Raw genomic sequence first — 7,007 nt, forward strand, 5'->3', positions numbered from 1 at the left:
CTTTTTGCAAGGATGTATTATTTCTTATTGGTATCTGTGCCTTACTTCAACATTCTGTGCATATTATATTTGTCTAAACGTTATATTAAAGGCCTACTGAAATGACATGTTCTTATATAAACGGGGACAGCAGGTCCATTCTATGTGTCATACTTGATCATTTCGCCATATTGCCATATTTTTGCTGAAAGGATTTAGTAGAGAACATCGACGTTAAAGTTGGCAACTTTTGGTCGCTAATAAAAAAGCCTTGCCTGTACCGGAAGTAGCAGACGATGTGCGCGTGGCGTCACGGGTTGTGGAGCTCCTCACATCTGAACATTGTTTACAATCATGGCCACCAGCAGCGAGAGCTATTCGGACCAAGAAAGTGACGATTTCCCCATTATTTTGAGCGAGGATGAAATATTTCTGGATGAGGAAAGTGAGAGTGAAGGACTAGAATTAGACACATTTACTAGGATAATTCTGGAAAATCCCTTATCTGCTTATTGTGTTACTAGTGTTTTAATGCGATTACATGGTCGTACCTATACAACCTGAAGGTCGGCCCCGCACCTTTCATCAGCACCAGTCGACGGGTGGTGGCGATGCCCATCTCTGCCCTTCGCAAGGGACCCTCTTCGAAACACGATCTTTCGAAATAATCGCTGCATAATACACTGTACTTTGTGTGTGTGGTCCAATCCAACCGTGTTCGCTTGACCGCTCTGTTCCATAGTAAAGCTTGACCGTCATCTTACGGGAATGTAAACAATGAAACACCGGCTGTGTATGGGTTGGTAAAGGCGGCCGCAATACACCGCTTCCCACCTACAGCTTTCTTCTTTGATGTCTCCATTATTCATTGAACAAATTGCAAAAGATTCAGCAACACAGATGTCCAGAATACTGTGGAATTACGCGATGAAAAAAGACGACTTATAGCCGTGAACGGTGCTGGAACAAAACGTCCTCTAAAATGCGTGATGTCACGCACACGCGTAATCATACCGCGATGTTTTAGCATGATATTTCCGCGGGAAATTTAAAATTGCAATTTAGTAAATTAAACAATGAAACACCGGCTGTGTTTGTCTTGCTAAAGGCGGCCGCAACACACCGCTTCCCACCTACAGCTTTCTTCTTTGATGTCTCCATTATTCATTGAACAAATTGCAAAAGATTCAGCAACACAGATGTCCAGAATACTGTGGAATTACGCGATGAAAAGAGACGACTTATGGCCGTGAACAGTGCTGGAACAAAACGTCCTCTACAATGCGTGATGTCACGCGCACGCGTCATCATATTGCAATGTTTTAGCATGATATTTCTGCGCGAAATTTAAAATTGCAATTTAGTAAATTTAACAATGAAACACCGGCTGTGTTTGTGTTGCTAAAGGCGTCCGCAACACACCGCTTCCCTCCTACAGCTTTCTTCTTTGATGTCTCCATTATTCATTGAACAAATTGCAAAAGATTCAGCAACACAAATGTCCAGAATACTGTGGAATTATGCGATGAAAAAAGATGACTTATAGCTGGGAACGGTGCTGGAAGAAAACGTCCTCTAAAATGTGTGATGTCACGCGCGCGCGTCATCATATTGCAACGTTTCAGCATGATATTTCCGCGCGAAATTTAAAATTGCAATTTAGTAAATTAAACAATGAAACACCGGCTGTGTTTGTGTTGCTAAAGGCGGCCGCAATACACCGCTTCCCACCTACAGCTTTCTTCTTTGATGTCTCCATTATTCATTGAACAAATTGCAAAAGATTCAGCAACACAGATGTCCAGAATACTGTGGAATTACGCAATGAAAAGAGACGACTTATGGCCGTGAACAGTGCTGGAACAAAACGTCCTCTACAATGCGTGATGTCACGCGCGCCCGTCATCATATTGCAACGTTTCAGCATGATATTTCCGCGCGAAATTTAAAATTGCAATTTAGTAAATTAAACAATGAAACACCGGCTGTGTTTGTGTTGCTAAAGGCGGCCGCAACACACCGCTTCCCACCTACAGCTTTCTTCTTTGATGTCTCCATTATTCATTGAACAAATTGCAAAAGATTCAGCAACACAGATGTCCAGAATACTGTGGAATTACGCAATGAAAAGAGACGACTTATGGCCGTGAAAAGTGCTGGAACAAAACGTCCTCTACAACGCGTGATGTCACGCGCACGCGTCATCATACCGCAACGTTTTAGCATGATATTTCCGCACGAAATTTAAAATTGCAATTTAGTAAATTAAACAATGAAACACCGGCTGTGTTTGTGTTGCTAAAGGCGTCCGCAACACACCGCTTCCCTCCTACAGCTTTCTTCTTTGATGTCTCCATTATTCATTGAACAAATTGCAAAAGATTCAGCAACACAGATGTCCAGAATACTGTGGAATTACGCAATGAAAAGAGACGACTTATGGCCGTGAACAGTGCTGGAACAAAACGTCCTCTACAATGCGTGATGTCACGCGCACGCGTCATCATACCGCAACGTTTTAGCATGATATTTCCGCACGAAATTTAAAATTGCAATTTAGTAAATTAAACAATGAAACACCGGCTGTGTTTGTGTTGCTAAAGGCGTCCGCAACACACCGCTTCCCTCCTACAGCTTTCTTCTTTGATGTCTCCATTATTCATTGAACAAATTGCAAAAGATTCAGCAACACAAATGTCCAGAATACTGTGGAATTATGCGATGAAAAAAGATGACTTATAGCTGGGAACGGTGCTGGAAGAAAACGTCCTCTAAAATGTGTGATGTCACGCGCGCGCGTCATCATATTGCAACGTTTCAGCATGATATTTCCGCGCGAAATTTAAAATTGCAATTTAGTAAATTAAACAATGAAACACCGGCTGTGTTTGTGTTGCTAAAGGCGGCCGCAATACACCGCTTCCCACCTACAGCTTTCTTCTTTGATGTCTCCATTATTCATTGAACAAATTGCAAAAGATTCAGCAACACAGATGTCCAGAATACTGTGGAATTATGCGATGAAAAAAGATGACTTATCGCTGGGAACGGTGCTGGAACAAAACATCCTCTAAAATGCGTGATGTCACGCGCACGTGTCATCATACCGCGACGTTTTAGCAGGATACTTCCACGCGAAATTTAAAATTGCAATTTAGTAAACTAAAAAGGCCGTATTGGCATGTGTTGCAATGTTAATATTTCATCATTGATATATAAACTATCAGACTGCGTGGTGGCTAGTAGTGGCTTTCAGTAGGCCTTCAAACCTTTCAAGCCTGACCTTTTATATAATTATTCTGGCAAATGCCAAGCTTGGAGTTGTTGGATCATGGATGCTATGATTTATTCAAATGGGAAAATATATGTTTTTGTAGATATGTAGACTTTCTAAACATTGGTGCAAATGATAACATGCAAATGATATCCTTAGAAATAATAATGTACTTTTCATTTCAGGTAGTCCTTTCTGTGATAGGCACTATATTCAAGCAGTGGTACAATTGCTTCATTTCTCACTCGACTATTTTTACCTGAAGCTTTTTTTTTTTCCTTTCATGCAATTAAAGCCTGATCTTATCTAACATTATAAGGCAGATGGCAATAAAAATGATTATTGGCACATGTGTCTCTGGTTGGAACTTCAGTGCATGGTACATGTTTGTGTGTATGTTGGAAGATTAACGTGTTGTTGTTTTTCCCACAAAATACTGGAGTTCAAGTTAAAACTGTCACATACCCTTCTAAAGTTTATCATGCAGAATTCTAGTAAAACACAAAGACAATTGTACCTTTCATGTCGAATGTGTTGTTATCTTAACAGTGTATTAGGCAATCACAGGTGAGCTATTAAAACTATTGACCTGTGGCACTCATTCACCTCGTTATTTAGATTTTGTGTAATCTACATGTTGTACATCACGGAAAAAAAAAAAATACTGTTCAATCTTTTTGTTATTGTACAATGCACAGTGGTATCTTCTGATACCAGTTGATTTAGCTATACAGTGGGGCAAAAAAGTATTTAGTCAGGCACCGATTGTGCAAGTTCTCCCACTTAAAATGATGACAGAGGTCTGTAATTTTCAACTGTGAGAGACAGAATGTGAAAAAAAATGTAGGAATTTCCAATTTATGTGTAAATGATGGTGGAAAATAAGTATGTGGTCAACCATTCAAAGCTCTCACTGATGGAAGGAGGTTTTGGCTCAAAATCTCACGATACATGGCCCCATTCATTCTTTCCTTAACACGGATCAATCTTCCTGTCGCCTTAGCAGAAAAACAGCCCCAAAGCATGATGTTTCCACCCCCATGCTTCACAGTAGGTGTGGTGTTCTTGGGATGCAACTCAGTATTCTTCTTCCTCCAAACACCACGAGTTGAGTTTATACCAAAATGGATACATGGATGATACAGCAGAGGATTGGGAGAATGTCATGTGGTCAGATGAAACCAAAATAGAACTTTTGTGGTATAAACTCAACTCGTCGTTTTTGGATAGCCTAGAAAAATATTTTGACGTGTTTCTCAAATAAAGTAATTTTTTATTGAATATTGACATATTTTAAATATTCCAGTAGCCTTTGTTTTTCAAAAAAAGCACAACGTTTTTCATTTATATTAGGCCTTCAAACAAAACATGCATTCCAAAAAAAAAAAAAAGTGCATTAAAGTGGATAAACCCACAACAAATGAATTATTGTCCTTTTGGCAAAAGTCTGCTTAGCCACAGTAGATAAACTAATAATGTAAACAGAAGGCTCAAGTAAATCTCAATTAAGTGTGTGCTTGTAACCTCATACACTTATACAGGTAGCCTACACAACAGGCTAATAATGTAAACAGAGGCCCCACTAAATCTCAATTAAGTGTGTGCTTGTAACCTCATACACTTATACAGGTACACAACATATCCCAACGTCACCGCGCCACTATTCGGCTTTGTTTTTAACTCATTCCACCGAAGGCCGAATGTGGCTTTTTTTGCCATATTCGGCCGAATATATTCGGTTACCGATTAATCGGTGCATCCCTAGTGTGAATGTGAATGTGAATGTTGTCTGTCTATCTGTGTTGGCCTTGTGATAAGATGGCGACTTGTCCAGGGTGTACCCCGCCTTCCGCCCGATTGTAGCTGAGGTAGGCACCAGTGCCCCCCGCGACCCCAAAGGGAATAAGCAGTAGAAAATGGATGGATGGAACATGCACACGCATACACAAGTCTCCAAAAACGTTAACCACCATGTTGCTACAATAAAGAACAAACAAAGAAACATATAAAAGGTTTTACTGTTTTTATAGTGTGCATATATATATATATATATATATATATATATATATATATATATATATATATATATATATGTAGGTGTGGGAAAAATCACAAGACTACTTCATCTCTACAGAACTGTTTCATGAGGGGTTCCCTCAATCATCAGGAGATTTTAATGGAAGCATTCACATACAATGGTTTATATAGGGCACAGAGTGGGTGGGTACAGGCAGGCGTAGGGGCGTGGTGATTGGCTCATGTGTTACCTAGGAGGTGTTTCCGTCTGTGGCGGCATGTTGATATGATTTCACTGCGCTTGTTGAGGGATGACAGGTCTGGATGATATATAATAAACAGTTTCTCTTTTAAGCATAGGTTGCATCTTTTATTACCACTGTTGTAAGGTGTGCTGGATGCAAGAATTTGCCATGTTATTGAATATTCAACATTATTGTCTTTGAGGTTCCAAATGTGTTTGCTGAGTTCTGTAGAATTCCGCAAAGTCTGGTTTCTAAAGGAGACCTTGTGATTATTCCATCTTGTTTTGAACGCTCCTTCGGTTAATCCTACGTACGTGTCGGATGTGTTAAAGTCCTTGCGTGTTACCTTTGCTTGGTAAACGACTGATGTTTGTAAGCACCCTCCGTTGAGAGGGCAATCAGGTTTCTTGCGACAGTTACATTCCTTATATATATATATATACATATATATATATATATATGTATTCTTCGCGCACTAATTGACTGCAAGAGCGCACAATTGACGCTGATGATGTTTTTGATGGGAAAATGCATTTTACAACAATATGATTTGACTGAGCGGCTAGAAAATGGATTAGAAAGGAAAGATTTAAAAAAATTAAAATTAAAAACTAAATAATTATTTTATTTTTTTTAACTTGGGCCGGATTTTGGACGTTGGTACGCCGTAGTTTGGGGACCCCTGCTGTTGATTATAATTTGACTTCACCCATGTGAGAGTGTTACTATTACAAAAAAACAATATACATTTTTGAACAATGAATGAGTTATTTAAAAAAAAAAACTATTCTTGCAATATTGTGCCAGCTTTGATATAGTAAAAAACATTCGTAAAGTTTATCCCAAAGGCTTCATACTGTTTAAGAGGACTTTAATAATGAAGTATTCACAAAATGTAGCACTTTTTTGTCATTAATGATAAAGCTTTATTGCAGGGGCCGGGAACCTTTTTGGTTGAGAGAGCCAAAATGCCAAATATTTTAGAACGTATTTCCGTAAGAGCCATATAATTATTATTTTTTTTAACACTGAACACAAATAAACGCAGCAATTTTTAGGTAAGACCAACATTTATAGAGTATAATAGGTCTGTAATAACATTGTTATTCTGAAGCTAACTGTGGACGGGGCGTGGCCTGAAGGCCTGCAGCGAACTGGGTGTGCCAGGACTGGCCTCGAATTCAGCCACAGGTGTGTAGACGGCCCACCTGGGCCTTGTTATCTAATCACTTGTCGCTCTGTTATAAGCGACAGCCAGGAGGAGAGGCGAAGTTGGGGCTGGAGCCAGAGCGCGAGCAAGAACGAAAGAGAAAAATACATTTGCTTGAAAGCAAATGAGAGACTTAAACAATATTGTAACCCTAAAACAGGCTCTCGTGTCGGTGCTTGGTGGTGTGGAGAACCAGCCCCACACTAACCAATAATAAGTAGGGATGCACCGATTAATCGGTACCCGGGGGGCACTGGTGCCTATGTCAGCTACAATCGGGCGG

Source organism: Nerophis ophidion, linkage group LG11 (assembly GCF_033978795.1).
Source record: "Nerophis ophidion isolate RoL-2023_Sa linkage group LG11, RoL_Noph_v1.0, whole genome shotgun sequence".
Lineage (NCBI taxonomy): Eukaryota > Metazoa > Chordata > Actinopteri > Syngnathiformes > Syngnathidae > Nerophis > Nerophis ophidion.